At 42.3% G+C, this 24,312-nt stretch overlaps 1 protein-coding gene across 3 annotated transcripts in view; it reads right to left on the reverse strand.

Annotated features, from left to right (window-relative positions):
• Window positions 1-24,312, reverse strand: part of WWOX (WW domain containing oxidoreductase) — a 954,836-nt gene that overhangs the window by 826,404 nt on the left and 104,120 nt on the right. The gene's annotated exons all lie outside the window — the stretch shown is intronic.

Raw genomic sequence — 24,312 nt, forward strand, 5'->3', positions numbered from 1 at the left:
CTGGTTTAGAGCAGGTGTGGAGGTGGACAGGCCCTAGGATTGGGAGTCAGAAGAACTGTGCTCACATCTTGATATTGCATGGCCATGAATATGCTACTAATTTTTCTGAGCTTTAATTTCTTCATCTATAAAATGGGAATAACCTCAGAGACCTTTTGAGGAATAAACATGATTATGGATTTATAAGGACTAGAAAAATGTCTGGCTGCCAAGGATGTTCAATAAACTGTAGGAATTATTATTCACAGTTCTGGGATGTGTGATTCTTGGCTGGGTCTCCAGCATCTCAAGGGTATACATTTTCCTAAGTGGGGTATGTGGGTACAGGAAGACTTTGCTCTTCTTTTGTGCCTATTTCCCCCAAAAAGACATTAGGAGAGTAATTGTGACCCCACTCAGGAATATGATCTCTCGCTCTCTCCCTTCTACTCAAGCAGTAGAGAGAGAGAGAGAGAGAGAGAGAGAGAGAGAGAAGTAATCGAAAAAGTTAATTTATCTGAAAGAACTGATTTTTTTCTCTTTCCACAATATAGTTTCTAAGTGACTTCCAAGTTTTTAGATCCTTTAAGTTTATTCTTTGAAGTTTCTTTTTCCCACTTCTAAAAGGTAGCTGTCCCTGCCCACTGTTTTGGAAGTAAGGAAACCTGGAGACTTTTCTATAGGCTCATAAAGACAGCGTGCCAGAAACAAGAAGGCCTGGCAGGGAGCGAGGGAGGTGGGGACTGAACATGCCAAGACAGTTACACCCTTATTGGTTATGGCAAATGTTAAACAGGCTAGAAAATCAGAGGTCCTGGAAAAGACTTGTAAAAATAACAACATGAGAGGTTACTGTAAAGGCAAGGAACATGACAGGGGAGGCTGTGGGTGGCATGTGAAACATGTCGGAGACCGTGCCGGAGACGCGTCCTGAGCTGTCCTTGCAAAGTGATGCCTCTTTGGAGATTCCTCCAGTGACCCCCATAATGGACAGGCCAAGGTGTGGCCCTGCCCATGGGCATATGGAGTGTTTTCAATTCCCTGACTGGAACTGAGAAAGGAGGAGCACAAGTCACAGACTGTTCCCGATGCTTTCCAAGAGGGCTCTGAGAGGGGTAAGTTGGAGAGCTGCCTGAAACGAATGTCTGAGTGATGGAGTAGAAGTGGCAAGTCTCTGTGCAAGAAGACTAAATGGATTTTTTTTAAATGTTCCAGATAATTCTTTATGGAATATGAGAAGGAAAAAAAAAAAAAAAACCTAAAGAGACCATCACACAGAGATCCCTCACAAATGACCCTACCTAAATGAGGAGGGTAGACCAGATGCCCTGAGGATATGGCTGGGAGAATTTCATTCTTACTTAGGGTCTTGAGTTGCTCTGGGAGCCACTGAGGGCAGAGCTAGAAAGCCAGCTTCTAGCTCTGGCACTCTGTACACACTCCTAATTTTACCACCTTAGCTTTCTCATTCCTGGGTCACTATTACATAACTCCTGCAATTAGTCTCTTGGGTTTTATTTCTTAAATTCCATTTTAGTGAAAGTAATGTTATTCATTCTACTACTCTCTGATTATTTAAAACTAAAACTCTCTGAAGTTTTATGTTTATGAAGTGAAATATCGCATTTCCCTGGCTCTTAAGAAATCTATATTAGATTAACTTGAATCAATCACTGATCCAACAAATGCTCACGTGTCCATGAAGTCACAGTGCCCATGAGTCAGGAGAAGGAGATACTCCATGGGAAGCACAAAAATTATGAAACTAGTACATAATGGTGTCTTTCATGATCCCGGCTCTCCCACTTACTTAACCCTGTGATCTTGGACAGAGTACTTAACTCCTTAGTGCCCCAGGCTCATCAACTATAATAACATCTATGGCATTCATGTAAAGACTGGAAGACAAAACACATGCAAAACAGGACACGGTCTGGCAAAACCAGAGTTAATCGATAACATGCATGTTTATGATGAGGATGATTATCATTACTTTCACTAATGAATCACTGGTCTCTGACACACTAACAATACTACGTGTTGGAAAGACTATGTATGATCTTGGGAGTGTGACCTTCAGCAAATTACTGAATCCATCTGAACCTCAGTTTTCCGTCTTCTGAGAAATACAGAGAATAACAGAGATCTCGTGGGGATTCAAGGACTCAAGAAAGTAGATGCCAAATTTGTCTTTGCTCTCTTGCAAAATAGAGCTGGAAAATTTGAACAATTATTCTGATCTAAACAGAGAGTAGGGTCCGACATTTATAAAGGGCCTACGTAAATAGATGATATTACTGCCACTATTTGCGTTTCTCCCAGCCCCTATGCTGAATAATCAATAATAAATGTTGTTTAAACAAATGGTGTAATTTTCCAATCTGTGTTGTTCTAAACCGACCTTTGCTCCTCATTGCCATTTGTAATGCATGCATAATTCATTGATGAAGCAGAAGGAGAAACAAGGATGTTGGTCTAAGTGGCCCTTTTTGGGTTGTTTTTGATGATTTGTTATAACCCCATAAATAAAACAAAACTTGTCACTGTAAATACGTATTATGTTATCTAGAGGTATATTTAGTGGGTAAAATAATAAAAACTAGCCTGCCTGTCCTGGAAATCTCAAGGTATAATTAATTGCTGGTAAAATTTATTCTAGAACTTAAGAGCTCTAAAGTAGAAGGAAAAATAAAGGCCACTGTCAACACAAATGCTAAAAAGAAATACCTAAAGGGCAGAGCCATTTGCCATTTGCAGGAAGTGTTTGCTAGCATACTTGTCTGGGAGGCAAAAAGGTAGATTCACATGGTGGAGATACATGTGTATGCATACGGACACATTTACTTTTAATAAATCATAACTCAAGGGATTGGCAAGGCTAACATGTCAACTTCAACTCCTGTCTGTTATTAGTTCTCTCACACACACACCTCCACATGGACAGAAATGTGCATACGAAAAGGTGTGTGCATATACATACATAAACACTCACACACACACCTACACATGTAATTTTTAATAAAGCATAGATCAAAAGGCCTTCCGAGCTAGCTCCTGTCAGCTGTAACCCCAGTCTGCTGTTTGTTCACCCACACACACTCACTGTGCAATAAACCCTTTCAATATGGGAGACAAGAGCAAGATGCCCCTCTGTCCCCAAAGGGCACCTCTGTGTGCTCCCTCAGATCATAGCTGATGACATGTCAATGAAACGGTGCTTGCTCTGGTCCCGGAGATCAAAATGAGGGCTTAACCTGCAATTTACTCTACAAGTCCCATGACACTTGCCAGATCTGAAGACTTCATTCTAATCTTCCCTGCTAAAAAAATAATCAAATACTCCAGCAAAGATGTATTGACAACTCTTAATTAACCATGCTAATGGGGGTAAGAAAGAACATGGATAAATGAAATCCACACATAACCTAAAACCTTTATTTAGCCATTAATTTCCAACTTCTCTTTCACTAAACCTTGCAGGGAGGTGGGTATCAGTACTTGCTTTAATGACAGAATTATACAATGTCTACATCTGGACACTGCCAGCCATTCGTTGGACAAGCAAACAAGCATGGACGTGGCCCAGGGCACCACAAAACGTACTGGGGTTTGGTGGTAATGTTTTCGTATCCTTTTGGATACAAGTAAATATATTATAGACTGCTTTTATAATGAGGTTAGCTGGAATAGTTTTGTAGCAATAGAGGTTGTCCTGCTAGAGATGTTCTTGTTCCTTACCTATCATTGTTGCTACTCAAACAGATGAAAGCAAAGCAGCAGAACCTGGGTAGCTCAGGTGGTTCCCCGCATCACACTCCACACTCCGAGGGGAGTCTGCTGGAGATTCTCTCTCTCTTTCCCTCTGCCCTTCCCCCTGCTCATTCTCTCTCTCTCTCTCGCTCTCTCTCTCTCTCTCTCTAATAAACGAATCTTTAAGAAAAAATAAAAGGGGGAAAGGAGAGAGGAGGCATAGGGAGAGGAGCTAGCACACGTGCAAAGTCACATGGTTATTGTTTTGAAATGAGCAGCTGATTGCAATGGAAAAATCTGCACAAAGGGCAAAAAAAGCTGATGCCTCCGAATGGACAAACAAGAAGGGAAAATGACGGAGGTGAGGTTTCCCTCCGGGAAAACCTGAGCTCGCATTTATAGAGCACCTCCTCTGTGTCAGGCCCCCTGTACATCTACTATGATGAGCACCATGAAATGAGACGTAAGAAGGAACCTCGGCAAGGAACAAAAGTGGGCTTCCTCCTCCTTCTTCAAACATCTGGCACAGCCACACCAGATGGCAGGAACCGGGGCTGAGGAGCTGAGTTCCTCCCAACATCTGTGCCTCAGCTGCCTCGAATGGTCATTTCTACTCTGCCATCCTGCCTGGTGCAGCAGAGACTCCCAGCAAGCAATCCTCCTGATAACAGTAATTTGTATCTGCCAGGACCACCAACTGGCCAGGCACATTACAAGGACCATCTCAGTTCACCTTGCCAACAAACCATCCGTTATCATCCCTATATTACATAGGAAGAGTTCGGAGAAGCACAAAAGAACTTAAGCCAGGTGCCCAGAGTTACGCAGCTAGGCAAGAGCAGGGCTGGGAAGCAAACTGAGGCCATCAAGCTCCAGAACCAAGCTCTTACCCACAACACTGGCATTTCTGGAGCTCTCTAATGTGCCAGACAGATAATGTGCTCAATGTTCAGAGTGTGATTTCTCATTTAATCCCCTCATGGCCCCATGAGTTAGAGATTACTGCTGTTTTACAAATGAGGAAACTGATCTTGGAGAGAGAGGGGCAGTAAATTGCCAAGGTCACAGAGCCAGAGAGTGGGGGTGTTTCGCTCAAGGCCAGGTCTGCTTCTCCAGGTGAAGGTAATGATTCAGAACACAGGTCTGGAGTGGGTTTGAATCACTCTGTGTACAGCTGCTCCCCAGGGACCTGGCCTCAGCCCTCTGATTACTGTAGGACTTTATTACTTTCTGAATTCCCTTTGCTTATCTCACTCACCCCCTCCTCCCATTTTCCCCTTCTGGTGCCCTCTCTCCCTATCAAGGCTCCCAACCCCCACCCGCAGCCACCTCATCTCTGCTGTAAAATGTTTGTGAAATGTTCACCCTTCAAAAGCTGCATGCCGATTTGCAGTTTGCAATTCTTAGGAAGAAAGGGACTCTACCAATACAAATAATCAAGTCCCAAATGTTAAAACAAACATTTCAGTTCACCTAAGTTTATAAAAAAACATTTTCCATGGTCTGATGTCCTGAGTGTGCAGGAGTGTAGGAGTCTAGGTGGGCGCAGTGAGGACCAAAGAGCATCCCTAAAACAGTGAGGTGATCCAGGAACTGACCCAAGGCCCAGAGGCAGGGGTGAAGAGACAGAGGGGACCTGTAGGCATGAATTTTAACCAGAGGGTTCACAGGACCTAATGCCAGAAGGGCAATGCAGAATGAGAGACTGAGCAGAGCTAACAGACCTGAGGGGATTGTAGTGGGAATGTGGGTGGCACTCTTACCCCCTACCCCCCGCATTCATGCATTACCTCCTCCTGTTAAACCATAACCTCCTTTAGGACCGGGACCTCATCCCAGGGTCTCTAGTGGCACCTTTTGCACTCAGGGCAGGAAAAGGGGGATAGTGGGCGATGGGGAGATCGGTCTACTCAGGGTGCAAGCAATAAATGGGTACACTGTCTACAGAGAATTTCAAAGCAGTAATAAAACTGAACAAAGTCCAAACACTTTTTATCATCACCATGGTCAGCAATTCTAAACAGAGAAAACATATCCCTCCCCATGAAGGGCCCTCATCCATCACCCCCACACACACACACACCACCCGGTTGGCACCCATGGCTTTGCACACTGCATTCACTTAACAAATACTCTCGGAAAGACTGAACTTAATTAAAGGGGTTTGGGAAAGGGCAGAAATTTTGTTGACTTCTGGGCACAAAACGTGTAAACTGACTGACACTGAGATATACAAAATAGATCTTTCAATAAAAACCATGCCACTCTTTCTTGTGTGCAGTAACAACACATCCTCCCTACAACACTCCACCAGCACTGCCATCCTGGGGCTACAGAGATCACTCCCAGGGCCCTAGGATTTATTTCCCTTACTCCAGAGCCCAGGACAGATAATGAATCCCTCTCGTCAGCTGATCAATTGCTGGCACCTCCAGACTGGCATCCGGCACTCCCCCCTCCACCACCCTCAGAACAAGGTTAAAAGAACGGACTCCTGAACGATGGTCAGAGGGGAACAGAACAGGCTTAGGAAGAGGAAGCCAAAAATATTAAGAAATCAACATCAGCATTTAAAAGCAAAGCCCTTTCCACACCACAGAAGACGCTTCGCAATTCATCTTGTTCCCTGACTCTGCTTCACCAACTTGATGGAAGATGGTTTAACTGACATAAAAACCAGCTATACATGAATAGCAATGATTGATGGAGCCATTCCAAGCAACAGCCAAAAAAAATGGCACTAAAAGATGCCTCAGGGTTCCTGTTCACTGTTTTATGAGGGGACCAATACTTTTTTCTTCTCTTGTTTAAGGAATAAATTAACAGAACAAGTACTTTTAAAAAACAGGGCATTGTCATACAGAGGGGGGAGAAGTAGAAGGCCGGCTGGAATGTTAGCACACGTGTGACGGGCAGTCAGGATGGGGAGAACTGTGCTATAGGAAGCTTTCGCTGTACACCGCTGCTTGGTTTCAGGGTCCATGACTGGACTGGGTTTTATTTAATCCCATGTAATAACAAACTGTTCTATAAAGTAGTCTTATGGTACAAACACAATGTCTCAGCGGCAACAGAACAAAAATCCAGTCTTCGATGGAAGTCTTAAAAAGAACGCAGAGATGCTCCAAATGAACCCTGATAAAGAGGGGAACTGGGGGAGAGTATTTGCCAAAAAAGTTAGGAAGGGCAGACTTGTAGGACTTGTGGTGAAAGTGCAGCTTCTTTCAATTCAGGGAGAACCATCTGTTTCAATATGGTGTCCTCCTCTTCGGGATGGTTCTTAATAAGGAACAGAAAAGAGCAGAGGTTTCAAGAGTGTTGGCATTTCACATTTTTCTTCTCCTTTTTGGAGCACAGAGAGCCTTTTACCGGCCTTTCTCCCTTCTTATTTTGAAGAGGGTTAATTATGACCTGGGAGCATCATCAGCATCCTGGCACTTGAGACTCAGCCATTGTCGAAGAAGACTATTGTCGCGCTGCACTGCAAGAAGTAACTTGAGAAGCATCCAAATTTGGAACTCCTTTTCAGAAGCCTCGGGATCAGTTCCATGTTCTGGCATTGTATGGGATGACAAAGACCCACCCAGTTCTCCGAGGTCTTTGAAGATGCACACGGAAGTGAAGCATAAAATTCACTTGACTTTTCCAATAAAATAAACTGGTCATTTTGGCCCATCTAGGATAAGCCCTTACCTGAACAATGCAAATCAACACACCCACGTATTCCTGTCCTCGTCCTGGCTCTCCAGGCAAGCCCAAGGTACACAAACCAATTACGTGGTGGGTTTCTGGCCCAAGTTAATACATAGCAGGAGTTCCTAGTGTTTGTAAGTTTGACCTAGAAATTCTACTACAGGCAAATCAATCCCATAGAAATAGTCTTAACTGGGGAGTACTTTGCAATCAAAGATGTTCAGGGCCCTGTAAATGGCAAGAGTTAGTAACAACCTAAAACTCCAGTCACCAGGAGATCAATGAAGTGAAAATCACAGTTCATCTAGTCAGTGGACTGTCATGCAGCCATTCAATACACTGCTTAGAAGAGTCTAGAAAGACAGGAAGAACTGAAATCTTTTAAGTCCAAAAAGAAACTACGACCTACAGAGAAACTACTATCTACATAGCACGTGTAACCACTATGCAAAAAACATTGTCTCTAGATTTGTCTTTGAATTCAGGTAACGGAGTTAATTTAGAAGGAGGCAGTAAGGGAAGCTCCCTCAAGTGTATATGCTGCAGGTAAAACCAAACAAAATACAACAGAACAACCTGTTCATTCCGAAGTGCTCGAGAATGTGTGCCAAAATGCTAGTGGTGAAGATGGGTGAATTTTATTTCTCTAACAGTTCTGTACTTTCCACTATTTTTTTAAATTTATTTATTTATTTGAGAGAGAGAGAGAGAGCCTGAGCAGGGGGAGGGGCAAAGGGAGAGGGAGAGGGAGAATCCTGAAGCAAACTCCCCGCTAAGCAGGGAGCCTGACACAGGCTCAATCCCAGGACCCCAAGATCATGACCTAATCCAAAATCAAGAGTCACTCGCTCAACCAACTGAGCAACCCAGGTGCCCCTACTTTCCACTTTTTTAATGAGCATGTTCTTATTTTATATGGAGAATCACTAATTTTTTTAAAGATTTTATTTATTCATGAGAGACAGAGAGAGAGAGAGAGAGAGAGAGAGGCAGAGACACAGGCAGAGGGAAAAGCAGGCTCCGTGCAGGGAGCCCGATTTGGGATTCGATCCCGGGTCTCCAGGATCAGGCTCTGGGCTGAAGGCAGGCACCAAACTGCTAAGCCACCTAGGGATCCCTGGGAATCACTAATTTTAAGAAAAATTAAACTCAGGAGGAAAAAAAAAGCTGCTTCTTTTTGCTCCGGTGAGAGTGGATGACACAAGGCCTGTGTGTTTTGGTAGCACCTGCCTCGCTACACGGTCGCTCCTATCTCCAAGCCGACACGCCTCCTCTGTCCTGAAACCCACGCCAGGATGTCAAGCCCTGAAAAAAAGTCCTTGAGGGAAGGACTGGGTTTCTTCTGGGATTTCCCTGCTGACTATGATCATCACCCTTAACCCTGCCCAGAGACAGTGGATCTACTGCCCATCAGAGGCCACGGGACTGGAAAGAGGAACGGGAAGATCAGGGGAGAGTGCAGTGTGGGATCTCACACCAGGCAATCCTGGTCCTGACACAGCTGCGCAGCAATGCGGGCCCAGTCACACTCCCACGCCTCTTGGAGTCCCAAATTCCTCACCTCCAACAGGAGGAATAATAGACTGTAAGGAGGTTTAAATAAGGCAATACATGAAATGTGCCTTATGCAGCCATTTCTCATCCTCCAGGACCCCTGCTAATAAGAACTGCCTACTTACACGCCCGCACTTTACGTGCACTTTCTCCTATAACCTTCAAGGATTATTTTCTTTAATCCCCACAGGGAAGACGCTGGGATTATCCCATTACCCATGAGAACCCCAAGGTTGCCTGCCCACCACTGCGCGGGCAGAAGCAGAAGCCGGGAGAGCCAGGACTGACATCCAGAGCAGGTGTCCAACCTCCCTAGAGATCTTGTACCTCTTGCTCAGACAAAATGAGGTGCTTTCTGAGGAGCAACTGACACAGGAAATCACAAAGTGTAGGTGGGGTCCAGAACAAGGGCCCCTAAATCCACAGGGCAGGAGAGCATCCTGTGGTCACCCTGAAATGAAGGATGGGAATGTGTGTGTGTGTGTGTGTGTGTGTGTGTGTGTATGAGATTAGGCTGAGGCAAGGGCAGTGGAGGAGTTCAATCTCACTTACCCCCCACCAAGGATCTGTCTCTGCTCCTACTGTGTCCTGCGTCCCCACTACCAGGGGGCCCACAGACCGGAGGAGAGTGGGGGAAGATAGGGGGCACTCAGGATGTCACCCTGTCCGCCCCCCACCCTTCCATGAACCTCCTCGAACCCTGGCTCCGCGTCTCCCTCGCTCAAGGATTTATGTCTCATTTTCAATGGAATGTTACATTTGGTCAGAGCACGGAGAAAACTTCTCATTATAAACTAGGAAATGTGTGGAAAGAGAATTATTTACCCAAGGCAGCGCTCAATCAGTGTTGCCCGAATATTTATTTAGCCCACACACAGAGAAGTTGTGTTAATGTTTGCCAAAGAATGTAGCTTTATAAAGTAACTGGGTCAGAAAAAGACAGCCTATCATTTTACAAATAACTTTAAAATTGCTCAAGTTAAACGGCCGGCTCTCTCAGGTTTGTCTTTTCAAAATGCTGCAGAAACAATATCCAGAATTATGTCTCATAAAATACAGGTATTACAAAGTGGCTGTTTAGCCCATTAGAGAAAACGTAGAGTGAAATCTGAATTATTTCTACCCGAGGCAGAAGCAGACAGAGTTACCAAAATTATGTTAGGCCAACGTCGCAATTCTTCATGTCTGGGGGGCAGTGAGGCTAGTGGCTCCTGCACCAAAACTCTATTAGGTGGACGGTATTTTTCAGGCAACAGTGACAGGAACTCCATTTCTCAGCCCCAAACCTCGCGTGGCTAATGGGGAATTCACCCAAAATGTGTGCTTGTGGTTTATCAGGGGCATTCGTCTGCCTCAAAAGACCCAGGAGGGAGCGGGCTGGGGGTGACCCAGCCCGAGAGGACGGCTTTGGGCAGCTTGCTTCGCGGATCCGCAGGCGAGGCCGGCAGCCTGCACCCTGGAAGAAGTGGGCGACTCCGAGCAGGGACGTCCTAACCATCCCCAATAGTAATAATGCCCACGATGGCAATGACGATCAGGGCTGCAACACAGGGGAGGCCCATGGGCCCTCGTGATAACGGCGGAGGGTGGAGGGGAAGGAAGGGATGAGGCAGAGACGGGGAAAGAAAAGGCACAACCACAACGATGTTAGCAACTGACGTTTACTGAGCACTTACGAGGCGCGGAAACTGTGCGAGGTGTGGAGCACGTAAAGCTCACCCAATCTACTGAAACCGTCTGGTAAACGGCACTGGTAGTTTCGCCGTAACGTCTGTAGGTCACATGTCTTCATCAGTCCACTGGAGACACTGTTGGCCCCCCGAAAGGCTGGTGTTGGGGGAATGCGGTGACCCTGAACCATGAGGCTGTGGTGGTAAGCAGGCACAGCTAAGCTGGTCAAGAACATACCCAGCAAGACGGGTGTCACTTGGGTCAGTAGACCCTAAATTACAAGTTTCCAGCTTGAGACTAAGGGGTGCATGGCTTAACCCTCATCTATTCTTAGTGTCTCCGTGACCCATGGCTCTTCGTGCAAATTCTGGAGAGTGGCCACATGGGCTCATTAGAACTCTACTGTCTTCTGACAAAATCGGGAGCTTCTTGACAGCCCTGTCATATAGATCCTGTACCTACAATGCCCAGTTCAGCCTGTCCCTGGTAGAGGCTCAGCAAACATTTACTTATGAATAAACAAGGGAAGGTCCTGAGCTCTCTACTCTGGGACGACAGTGGTGAGGGCAAGAGGCTGCTCAGACTTCTGGAGCAGATCAGGTGCAAAGGCTAAATGAACTTCCTTGGGGAAATGAGGTATCTTAGTTCCCTGGCATTGCCATAACAGATTATGACAAATGGGGTGTCTTAAAGCATCAGAAATGTACTCTCTTCTGGTTCAGGAGGCAAGAAGTTCGACATCATGGTGTTGGAAAGGTTGGTTCCTTCTGGAGGCTCTGAGGAGGAAACCACGCCATGCCTCTCTCCCAGTCAGGGGTGGTTGATGGCTCAGAGAGGTCATCCTACTGTCCAGAGTCCACAATGTGGGGAAACAATGCAAATCTATAGGCCTTGGTGGCAAAGGCGAAACAGCGGGCCGCCCCATCTGGCATGCTTCCATAATTCAGAATCTGTCCATGTGATGAAGGTAATTGGATGCATAGACTGTGTATCATGAACAGCCCCAGTAGGGTTTAGGGTAACATCCTGTAACAAACACATTTCTATTTCTGTAGGGAAAATGGGATTATTCACAATAGAGTGGAAAAATAGGGACACGAAATCAGCTAAAGTCAGGTTTAACCACCCAAAGACTTCGCTGTAAATTTACAAAAAAAAAGAAAACTTATTTGTTTTTCAGAGCTTTTTGGATTTCAGAGCAAAACGGGGATTGCAGATGGGTATTTACAAGCCTGAATGTAGGCACTTTCTTAATGAACCTGCCTAAACCCCAAGAGGGCAGGTGTGGTGTAAGCTTGACTCCCAGAAGGCTCAGACCACCATCCTACTCCAAACAGCTCCATCTTATACCTACTTTGTAAAGCAGGCTTCCCGCAAAGGGGTTAGTTTGATGAAAGATTTTGAAAGCTACAAAACAGACTGAAAATCACTGTTCTCTATCAAAGGGCGTAGCAAATTTTTAGTTTTATTTTTTGTAAAGGGCCAGATAGTAAATATTTTAGGCTTTGTGGGCCAAGAGGCAAAAACAAAGGATAGTATGGAGGAACTCAAACAATAAGAGAGACAACAGCTCTCCACATAATTTTATTGATGAAATTTAAAATTCTACTTACGGGCACTTGAAATATGAATTCTGTATAGTTTTCATGTGTCATGAATAATAATATTCTCCTCTTGCTTTTTTCCAGTCATTTAAAAACAAATGAAAAAGAGAAAAAACTATTCTTAGCTTGAAGGCCATACCCAAACAGGCACAGGATGTATTTGGTCCAAGGGCAGGGAAGAGTTTGTGACCCCTGCTCTAGGTCACTCCTGGTCAAGCAGTGTCCAGTCCTAGAGTGAGGCCCACTGGTGGCCCTCCCCCACAAGGTGACCACATGAAAGCCCTTGGCTGGATCAAATCAATACAGGCTTAGCAGCTCCTAAAACAAGACCTCTCTTGCCTCTGACTTACCAGTCATTCTGGAGAAAACTGCTTTTTAAAACCCAAATACCAAATATGATATGAGCCATAACTTGGCAAAGTTATTTTCCTTCAACGAACACTCCTTTTCAAAAAATTTTATATATATATATAAAGGCCAAATGCAATGTTTTTGCTCTCTCGGGGTCATGGTATGGCAGGTTAGCTATAATCTTATTTACATCATGTTCAATGGCTTCCACAATTAATCTGAATGCTATTTATAAAAAGCCCAGTGAACATAAGTCGGCCAGACTTCAAACACTCCTAGCAGCTTCTGAAGGCTTACCGTGAGTTTACTAAGCCAGGCAGGGACACAGACATCACCACTGAGGGACAATCCATCCATTCCCAGGCTGCAGGACCCCCATCTGATGTCCACTATGAAATTGAGTGCATGTGAATTACTAAGTCTGGGCACACTTTTGATATATTGGTTTCGGGTTATACTACTGACTTATCCTACTTGGGCCAAGAACACGGAATAACAGATGAGACAAACCCTGAATTAAAACGTGCAGTCCTGCCTCAAGAAGAGTTGGAAATAATTACAGAGAAAGCACATGTGAGTGAACTACTTCAAGGCAAATCCAGTGTTTAAAATGGCAATGCGGAAGGTGTTCCCGGACATGGAAAGGGAAAAACCACAAAATGACCTTTAAAGCTGTGAATGAGCCTGCCCAAAAATTAAGGGCAGCAGACAACCTGAAAAAGCAAAAGCTTCAAAGGAACACCTATTTATTCTCCAGTGGCCTCGGATCCAGAATCATCTCCCACCGTCCTTTGTAAGTCAGCTTATAAGGAGGTTATGAACAAAAGATCATTTGTTGAGATCCTACTCTGAGCTTATTGAGCCCATCGTTTCATCAAACATTTTAATAACCACGCTAAAAAGCTATGTTAGCCCCATATGACGAAACAGAAAACTAGAGGCATAGGATTTTAATTAACTTGCCCAAGTTGCAAGGTTAGCTGATGTCAGGTCTGAGGCTCAAAACCTGTGCTCTATACACTAGAGTGTATTACACAACTATAGCCCATAGGCCAACTCTGGCCAACTGCCTGTTTCTCTAAATAAAGTTTTATTGGAACACAGCCATTCATTTATGTATTGTCTGTGGCTACTTCATGCTCCAACAGTAGTACACGGAGTATAGTTGATGCTTCAACAATGTGGGGTTAGGGGTGCCATCCCCTACACAGTTCAAAATCCACATATGACTTTTGACTCCCCCAAAACTTGGCTACTAATAGCCTACTGTTGAACAGAAGCCTCACCAATAACATACTCAATTAACACATATTTGTATATTTATCATATATTGTATTCTTATAATAAAGTAAGCCAAAGAAAAGAAAATGTTATTAAGAAAACGATAAGGAAGGGTGCCTGGGTGGCTCAGTAGGTTGAGCACCTGCCTTTGACTCAGGTTGTGATCCCAGGGTCCTAGGATCAACGCCCGCATCGCGCTCCACACTTCATGGGGAGCCTGCTTTTCCTTCTGTCTCTGCCTCTCTCTCTCTCTCTGTCTCTCATGAATGAATAAATAAAATCTTAAAAAAAAAAAAAAAGAAAAGCATAAGGAAGAAAAAATACATTTACAATACTATCCTATTTAAAATAGTGTATAAGTGAACCTGCACGGTTCAAACTCATGCAGGTCATGGGTCAACTGTAGTTGTGACAGACTGCACAGCCTGCAAAGCTGAACATATTTACTGTCCACCCCTCCAGAGAGAAATGCCATGTTCTTGTTTCCTGCAGGAACCTATCTTACAGCCCTCTTCTGAGGAACACCTCCACTCACAGGCCCCCGAAGAGGCTGCATGCCTGGACAGCCCTTGGAGATGGGTGGATCTCCAGGATCCCCTTCTCCCACCAGCATCTCCGGCATGACGTCTGCACAATGGGAACACCCATGATGTGAGAGGTGGCCTGGCTTGAGTGCTTTGTCTAAAAGGCACAATGGTAACTGCACAGAACCAATAAGGTTCACTACCTTGGAGGGTTGGAAGAAGGCAGCTGAGAGTAGGGGGCAGAAGCGAAAAGGTGTGAGAAGGGAAAGCAGAGACTGCAAGAGGAGCTGGGACATACTGATGGACCAGAGAAACTGGAAACAAGGTCAGGAGGCCCTGATGTACCACAGACTGGTCTGCAGGCTTCTCCCAGTCTAAAGGCAGGGATTGCGCTCCTCATCCTTAACCAAGAGCATCTGGCACGCACCTCCTCCTCTCCAGGCCACGAGGAGATCAGAAGAGCTAGCCAGGCAGGCTTATTTTTCGCTATACCAGCAGTTTGGTGTAGTGATGCACCCTCCCCAAAAACAAACCTGAAAGAAAGCAAAGAACATAGACCATGACCGAGAAACACGAACAGATTCTGAAGGATTGAGCTACTTAAGGAAAGGAGGCATGACATGACTCTTTCCCCACCAAAAAAATAATAAATATTTCATAATAATGTAAATAAAATTCTTAGTTATTCATGATATTTTCCTCCATTACCATCAATAATATTAGTATATGCATGTGTGTTTGTGTATTTTTTCTCATTTTAACGCCAGTATGTAAGGGGTGGCGGTCTCTTCTCCTCTCCCCCTTCTCTCTCTCTCTCTCTCTCTCTCTCTCTTTTAAGATTTTATTTATTTATTCATGAGAATACACAGAGAGGAGAGAGAGAGAAGCAGAGACACAGGCAGAGGGAGAAGCAGACTCCATGCAGGGAGCCCGAGCTGGGACTTGATCCGGGGTCTCCAGGATCATGCCCTGGGCTGAAGGTGGCGCTAAACCACTGAACCACCCAGGCTGCACTCCCCCTTCTCTTGATGGAAGAACCCACTGTTGTTTGTGAGTTTTCAAGGCGATCCAGCAAGAAATTGGAAGTTGGGTTTCTATCCTAATCCCCTTTTTTTTTAAAAAAAGGAAAATCTTTAACCAAGACTCTACTGTATCAACTTAATCAAGTTTTTTAAAGTTAAATTTGATTTTCAAATCCCTTAGGTGATGAGACTCGTGGGTTTTTATCATTTTACTTATATAGACTTGCAGTTGTTTTTTTTTTTAACTTTTTTTCTCCCAATCAATCCAACAGAAAGTGAATTGTGGTCAATGCATAATAAAAATCACAGTGACTCTTAGGAATTATTAGCATTTTGAAGTGATGGTTTCCTACTTCTTCAAATTCAAAAAAATAGCTTAGCAAGCCCAGGACTTCCTGAAATACTGGAGTTCTAGACTGCTCTTTTTCAATGCTTTCAAAACTCAAAGGGCACAGTGCAATAGAAATCCGGCTATTGAATAATGGGTAAACCCTGCAGAGATGTACAAAAACACGGCTGCTTGAGCCAGTGCCTTGGTGAAAGGCCTGGAGCCCACCCCTGCACACATGAACTTCTCATGACCCTCAAGTATACTCATGTGATATATCACAAATACCATAAAGCAGATTTGTAATTACAGAGAGCAACTGATTTTAAAAAGCCTCTATCGAAATGAGTGCTCATAAAAATATAATAACCCAAACCAGAGAATTCAAGGATTAGAGCATTTTGAACATTATACTTCAAATTTACAAAGGCTGTGTATTAGTTAGCATTCACAAAGGTTAAAAAAAATGGAATAGCTGTGTACATGGTGACTTCATTATAAAATCTAGATATAAAACAAAGAATATGAAACCACTCCCACCCCATGTTCAGGACTAAAACCAGTTAAGTTCCCCTAATGTAATTAAAAAGCTGGTCCTGTGATCCATCCTCCTATTTGCAGATTTCAAAGTTAGGGAACACAGCATCTGTGGGAAAACCAAGAGGAGTACTCATTACATAGATGCCTCCAGGGCCAAGCCCTGGGGATGCCTTTTCCCAGTGGAAGGAATCAGCATAGAGTCCAAGGAGAAGAAAATGTCGGCAGATTTTGTTGAGATTGAAGATATATCCTGGAGTGAAAACTGAATCATCAAAGGAAAATATTTCAAATTTTTGGGTAAGCTGAAATGGGGCGTCTATCATGGAATCCATTCATGGAGAGAGAAGCCACACATTGTCTGATACAGGTCACCACAGTATATTAAAAACATCCTCCATCCAGCTGTTATGATAGGGAAAGATGTATCTTGAACAGAGTTAAATAAATCCCCGTAAGAATGGAATGTCAGCTAAGCATGTTGGCCATTAACAGTGTCTTAAGAACATTTCAGTTATGTGGAAATATGAGAAAAACGTAACTGTAGTGTTTGGCTTTGAACCTGAACTGGTTTCAGCTGAAGTGACCACTTCCAGCCAAAATGAATGAATATTTCTTTCTTGGCCTTCTTCCCACAAATCTCTAAAAGATAATAGTGCTGAATGAAGACAAGTCCTTTAGAAACAAACAGACACAGATACTCATTCCTTTTGAATCTCTAGATAAATGAGAGTAAGAATCCTGAGAAGCAGTTTACATTTCTCAAATGAGTTTCATAGATCTCACTGAATCTTCAAAAGAGCCTTCCTTAGGAAAAAGTAGATTTGAATTTAAAACAATTTTATTTCTCTCATTAAAAAAAAAAAAAAAAATCAGCCCCTTGAGGGAATCTCTAAGTTTCTCAGGTTTCAAAATCTGATTTTCTTTATCATGCCCCAAATCTGTCTGAACAAGAATTTCTGCCCAACAGTGAGCTCCCCTTTCATGACATTCGTATTTACCAAGATTCACTTCTATGGACCTCTGCAAATCCCTAGTTGTGAATCCCTAACTGAAGCTCCTGCAAGCAAGTTCAAGACTGGAGGGAGTGCCTGATGGGTTGCAACCAAGCAAGGGATGGGAGTGGAGGTAAGGGCATGATGTCATGTATATTTATCGGTTTCGGATAACTGAGACCCCACAGCTACTCTCTTTACCCATCCCCACTGCTGTAAGTTAATGAATAGACAAACACGTCCGTTTCTGACTGCAATCACCCTGGCACTACTTCTCGCTAGTGAAGAACTGAAATTCTTCAATAGCTAAGTTTTCCTACTCAGGATCTTCAGGAAAGTCATTTTTGAGGACATGAGTGAAATACTGCATTCTTTCTTTTCAAAAAAAAAAAAGGTTATACTTATTTTCATTTTCTATCATCTGATATGTTACATACTGTGTAAGTTTCTTATCCTAATAGAATATAACAGACTTCACCTTATTCACAGGTGTGTCCTAACCCATACCAGGCACTCAATTAAGACTTATCGAACAATTGAATTGAACAATACGGAATACACTGGATTCCATTTTGTGTAGAAAAAAAAAATCAAAGTTTAGGCCTCTTAAAATATTGACATGCATTGCAGAATTTACTGTATAGGCAAACTTGAAGAGAAGTCCAATGGGAAGAACTTCTAAACAATGGCAACACAATCAAGATAGGCCCCATTCCAATCCTGTATTTCTCTGAATCAGCTACTCCTTAGGTACACATATTGCTCCGCTCAGCCAATGGCAATTCCAGGAGAGAGGCAATTGATAATAATTATGTTTTCTGCCTTCTCTTGGGTTATGAATTTATCATGATGCAAAAGTTGAGCTACTCTGATGCCACGTTAACAATGATAAACACCATAAAGACAAAAAAGAAACTAAATTTAAGCATTTAGATTCTGCAGGGGAGTTTATTAAACGGATTAACTAAGGAAAGGCAAAGCCACGCAATTATGGAAAACAGGTAGCAGCACTCCTGGCTGGCTATTTTTGATGGCCACCTGAGAACAGATTTCAAATGCCCTCATTTCTGCAGGTACATTATCTTGTGTTTTATTGTTATTCACAGCTGCAAGTTGATTAATTTGTATTCAGAAATTCTAAGTGGCAAATGTGCAACGCATAGTAATATACATTTTCTTTATGGACACAGTGAAAATGCCTAAGCCACATCTCATGTGTAACTCTTGCTCAACCAGTGAGCAAAGTGCATAAAAGAGTTTTACAAAAAGCTCTGAAAGATTTGGATTTGAAAGGAAATCTGCCAGAAGAAGCCCCTCTCCCCACCCATTCTCTTAAAAAACAACAAGAAACACACACACACAAACAAAACAACAGCAACAACAAAAACCTAAGTCTGAAGGAAAATCAAACAAAGAGAATAGTTGGGTAATGTCTGGCTGCCAGAATCATCAATGTTGTCAGTTCATATTCTTGTCTCCTGCTCTCTAGGCATTTCTAATAAAACCCAGAAACACCAGTGATGAGTCGCACCAACAGACCTGTGCACCACAGTCAGAGCTTAAATAAGAGGTAATGATATTTGTTAAATCCATTGCCTAAATGCAATCATGGGAGGTTCTTAAGAATACCGAACTATCTCTCCGTTTTCTGCACTAAGGAGATAAGGAGTGGCGTGGATAACCAAAATGGGTGGAAAATATATAATCACTGGTTTGGTAACACATATCCTGATCCGTCCCTCTCCTCCATCAGCCCCCTAGTCTATGCCCCTCACTGATTTATTTTCCCAATCATGTTTCCCCTGTTTAAAGTGAGTTTACATTCCCTTTCACACTGAACCTCAGAAGTAGATCTGAGACCTTGCTTCCTAGCTGGAGAAAACACCTTTCCCATTTGAAGCCTTTGCAAATTATCCATGGCTTTGACAACAGGTACTCAGCAGTTGACAATATTCTCATTGGAAAGTTTCATCAACCACCTAAGGTCACTTAAGATGCAATTAAAGTGCTATATTACTGGGTAAACATACTCATCAATATTATCAAATGCAATTTTTACTTTTTCATAATTTCTAACGTTTAAAACTCCTAACTGCCATGGACATGGCCCAGTCAAAGAATGTATCTCTCAAATACTCGCATACATTAGTTTGGTTGTTTTCCACCCAAGACACCACAAACACAGCTAAACTCCTGAATCCAGGCTTTTGTAAGGTCACTAGAGCACTTCAGACATGACTGTAGACACTCCCACTATTTGTCACTCTTTAATTCAAACATTTCCCCAAACTTTCCTGGGCAGCATATATCAGATGGATTAGAAAATACCAAACTGTAAATGAGGAAAGAGACATCCGAGAAGGTTCTCTCGGGAGAAAGAACAATGCATGAGCTAGTAGAATTCATGAGGAAGGGTGGTACTGAGGGAGGCACTCTGGAAAGGCTTCACTAAAGGAATTCCATGTGGTCTGCATGTTTATGGCTTAAATGAGCTACCGAAACTGAAACAGCCCACTTAATTAACCCAAAAACAAAAAGTATGGGCTGGGAATCTGAGACCTACAGAAACTCCAGAAACAGAAATTACTTCTTCCTCACGCTAATCACTCCAGGTCCTATAAATACACATAAGGTCACCAACAGTCCACATCATTATTTTTCAAAAATTATTACAGAAGAAACGAAACTTCTAAAGGGCCAGATATAGGTTAAATCATAAAACAGTGATGAAGAAAGTGAAGGTCTTTCCCAGAGTTCAAAAGAACAGGAAAATTTTAACTTGAGTTGAAAGGTTATTTGATCAAGAATCAGGAATTCAAGGTTCCAAGGGGAAAAAAAAAAAAAGATTTATTTCTTCAAAAAATATTTATGGAGTTTTGCTGAGTATCCACACTATGATCCCTAGCTTTATTTTTGCAACAGAGAATTAATATTTGCCCTTATTGGTATGTTAAACTCAACCGATAGGAACAGTTAAGTAGACATATGATCACATGTTGGATAGATCCCACAGACAGCACTATACACATGGGAATGCTGGTATTATTTTATTGAGTCAAATGACAAGCTCCTTAGCACAAACCAGCCCTGGCATAATTCAAAATGACAAATAATCTAAGATATAAGAATAAAAATGAGTAGACATCAGGTGACCAAGGAGAGTGCTGTTAGATCCAACTTTTTATATAAGCACCACAAAGGACTCCAAACACTTAAGTTGAGATTGACACTTAAATTGGAACAGAAAGCCACCAGAGCCCTACCCTGGCAGAGCATTTCCACAACTCCAAAAGGGAGAAGAGAATACGAAATGATCTTCCAGCTGACACTGAAATGATGAAAGATGAAATCTCAACATTTGTCCAATAATGCCATTCACCAAAAGGCTCAAATTTTAAAAGGCCTAAAATGTACATATTAAAGTCATTTGAAATCCTATTTCATCTAGGAGAATGTGATTCCTAGTCATGAATCAGATGCCAATTGAGGTGGGGGGGGGGGTGATAATGCATCTGGTCCTTCTTCCTCATAGATGCCTCTTTCCCATCCACTGAAGACGAAGTTGCAGGGGCAACAGAACACCTTAGACTTCGCGATGACCTTCTTGTGTCCTGCAACCAGCACTTGCTCTCCCCTGAAAGGCTGGAAGAGATGGGCCCCTGGAGTGGGAAGAAGCATCAAGGCATTTGTGATGTCCTCCAGCTCCCTAGAATGGTATTCTTTCCCAGCCCACTCTCCCCATGGCCCAGGCTGATGCTATTTAATTACCATAACTCTATTGGCCAGAGAGATGGTCCATAGGCCATGTTGGTATGGTGTCCTGGTGACATCTGGTGGTGAAATAGAATATACATAAGCCTAAAATTCCACCCATGGCTGTAATCGGGCTAACTAGAAACCTAATTTCACCTTTGTTTTTCTACCTAAGTTACTTCTGACTTTACCCATCCTTCTCTGAAGAGAGGAGCATCTTCTTGCCAGTAAACAAGAGGCATATACTGGGGTCTAGGGAACACATACATTTAATCACACATCAAAGAAAACACTTCCCAGAAGTGATCACATACAAGACAGCATCAACTTTCATTAGAGGAATGATAGGTATTTTCAAAGAGATAAAGATTCTGTCTCCCATTGGTCACCATCTATCCCACTGGACAAATAAAAAGGTAGCAGTACGGAACTATGGCAAGAAGGTGAAAGCGGCCAGGTAACACGTGTCTAGTTTCCCAGACTTCTTAAAGAAAGCATGGGTTAAGATGATAAAACCTCTTGAATTTCTATGAATAGCTATTCAATTGTGAGTAACTAAATAGTGTTAAAATATGTTTTACCACATCTTTCACCACAAAAGGTTAACTTAGGGTGTTTCTCTATCTGGGGTTAAAAATGAATCTTCTGGAGAAGATTCCACAAATAAAATGATTCCATAGTAATATTAAGAACCCACTTGGCTCTGACTGCAAACAGAGATGAAAAATATTATGTAGCACTGAGGATGCTAACAAAAAGGTAAACCATCTGTATTGTGAACTGAAGAAGTACAGAAGAAGGGTATGTAGATGCTGACATAAATACCTCTCAGTGTCCAAAGTAATTTCTTTTTAAACATTTAGGAAGGCAAGAGGTGCATATAATGGAAGGGATATGAATCTGTCTATATGAAATCCTTATGTCCGGGAACAGCTCTTAACAGATTGGCCTGGTCAGTGGAAATGCATTTCCTCATATGACAAACTGAACGTGTACCTTTGATAAGTGTGCCCATCAGCAGGAACCACAACACAGCCATGCCTGGTCTTTTATTACCTATTCAGTGTGACAATAAATGAGACACATTTGTTACCTAGTATTGCCTAGAAGAGTGGCACAGCAGTGAGGACTGAGCTACACAAGAAAACGTCATGGAATACAAAATAAAATTTTGAAGCATTTTTATTCTAGTATTTTCTAAGCAATGCCTAGGAAAAATCATTATTAAGGTTTCTCTGGCATAATGTGTATCCCTGAGGATGTGGCAATTTTAAAGGTAAGATCTGGGATTCCCGGGTGGCTTAGCAGTTTAGCACCTGCCTTCAGCCCAGGGAGTGAGTCCTGGGATCAAGTCCCACATCAGGCTCCCTACATGGAGCCTGCTTCTCTCTCTCTCTCTCTCTCTCTCTCTCTCTCTCTCTCTCTCTCTCTCTCTCTTTCTCAAATAAATAAATAAAATCTTTAAAAAAAAATAAATAAAGGTAAGATCTGGAAACTCAAAAATTAAGGGACCCTTCTCTTATATGGCTGGAAGTATCAGGCTTGGTGTCTTTTCCAAACCAAATTAAACCTAAACTCAAATTCCAGGTAGGTGGGAAAAAAAAATTCCAGGTAGGTGGCATTAGAGCATTTTTCCCCATGGGGCTCATGTCTGAGAACCTAAGATTATCCCTTGCCCACCACTCATTCCACTAATGTCTTGAGGATACCCAGATGTTGCTGAGGAATAGGTAACTAAGCAGTATATGTCTTCATTCTCAAAGGGAGCCAAAATGCCAAGTTCTTATTTTGTTTTTTAGATGCATAAGTCACAGTAAAAGGAGTCACAGTTCCAAAACTATTTCTTAAAGTCTTGGGTGGGAAAAAAAACAATTATATATTTAGATGTAATACCAAAGTGAGTCAAGTCATAAAAAATGGAAAATACTGTCTATTCCAAAGAGACATATTGGTTGGAAGGTGAAAAACAAAATATATATACCCCCCCAAAAAAAGGAAAGGATTCCAGGATTTTACATGTCAACTTAGTACTTTGTGAATTAATACAGAATAATTGCACTGGAGTATAGTTTTCTTAATCAGCCCAGGTGTATTTACTGGGGAAGGAATAAATTATTCCAATAAGTGGCGTTAGGACAACGACTAATCATCTGGGGAAAAGAAACCAGATCCTTACCCCATTTCTCATAGCAAAAAAAAAAAAAAAAAAAAAAAAAAAAAAAAACCACCAAACCTCTCCCCAATGAATTTAATGATTTTAAAGTCAAATACAGATAGGAACATTTAGCCAGGAAGACGGACAGGAGAATAGAATGTTACAGTGAAGAAGGGCTTTTAAAGCATAACAACAGAGAGCAAAGACAACAGAGACCAGGCTGATCAATTTAACTACATTAAAATTAACCATAAATTTCTAAGATCAAAAAAAAAAAAGGCAGAGATCCTGAAGAAATATCTATGATATATATAACAAAGGGTTACTATCCTGACCTGAACACATAAAAATTCTTATTAGTTCATAGACATAAAGGCACAGTGATAGAAATCAATGGACATGAATAGACCATTTCAAAAGAAGGCATTGTTGTTAAGTACATATATATAAAAATATATATGTAGCTTCACTAATTCAAGGTAATGCACAGCAGAAAAAAAGCATGCCAAGGTTCAATCTGGCTTTCAAAAACAATAGTGAAAATATAAGCGAGTAATTTCTCAATCTTCCCAGAAGACAATTTAGCAATTTATCTCAAAGCCCACTCCTCCTCTTGTCACCAGCCCTATCCGGGCATACTCTGAAATCATTCACTGATGTGTGTGCTACAAAGACATTCACTGCAATTCCATTTACAATCAAGAAAAATTGTGAATAATTGTATGTCCAACAATACGGGATATCAGTAAAGTAAATGACAATCCACCCATACGTTAGGGCACTGAGCAGCTACTAAAAATGATGCTGCGGAACAATTTTATAGCACAGAAACAGTGTTAAGTGGGAAAGTGCAGTTTTCAAGACAATTCTATTTTTTTTTTAAACTGAGTATTTTTAAACTTTTTACAAGCAATGTATGTTTTTTATATAGGAAACTACACATGGTTATTTTTGGTTATTTCACCAAAAATAATAACTTGATCCACTTAATTGGAAAGGAAAAATAATGCAGATGTAGCCTCTGGTCCCTTCCTTTCCACTGAAAGATCATGGGAGCCTCGGCAGTCATTTAGTCTGTTTGGGCCTCAGTTTCTGCATGTGTAAAACAGGAATAA

The sequence above is a fragment of the Vulpes vulpes genome, chromosome 12, assembly GCF_048418805.1.
Source record: "Vulpes vulpes isolate BD-2025 chromosome 12, VulVul3, whole genome shotgun sequence".
In the NCBI taxonomy this organism is placed as follows: Eukaryota; Metazoa; Chordata; class Mammalia; order Carnivora; family Canidae; genus Vulpes; species Vulpes vulpes.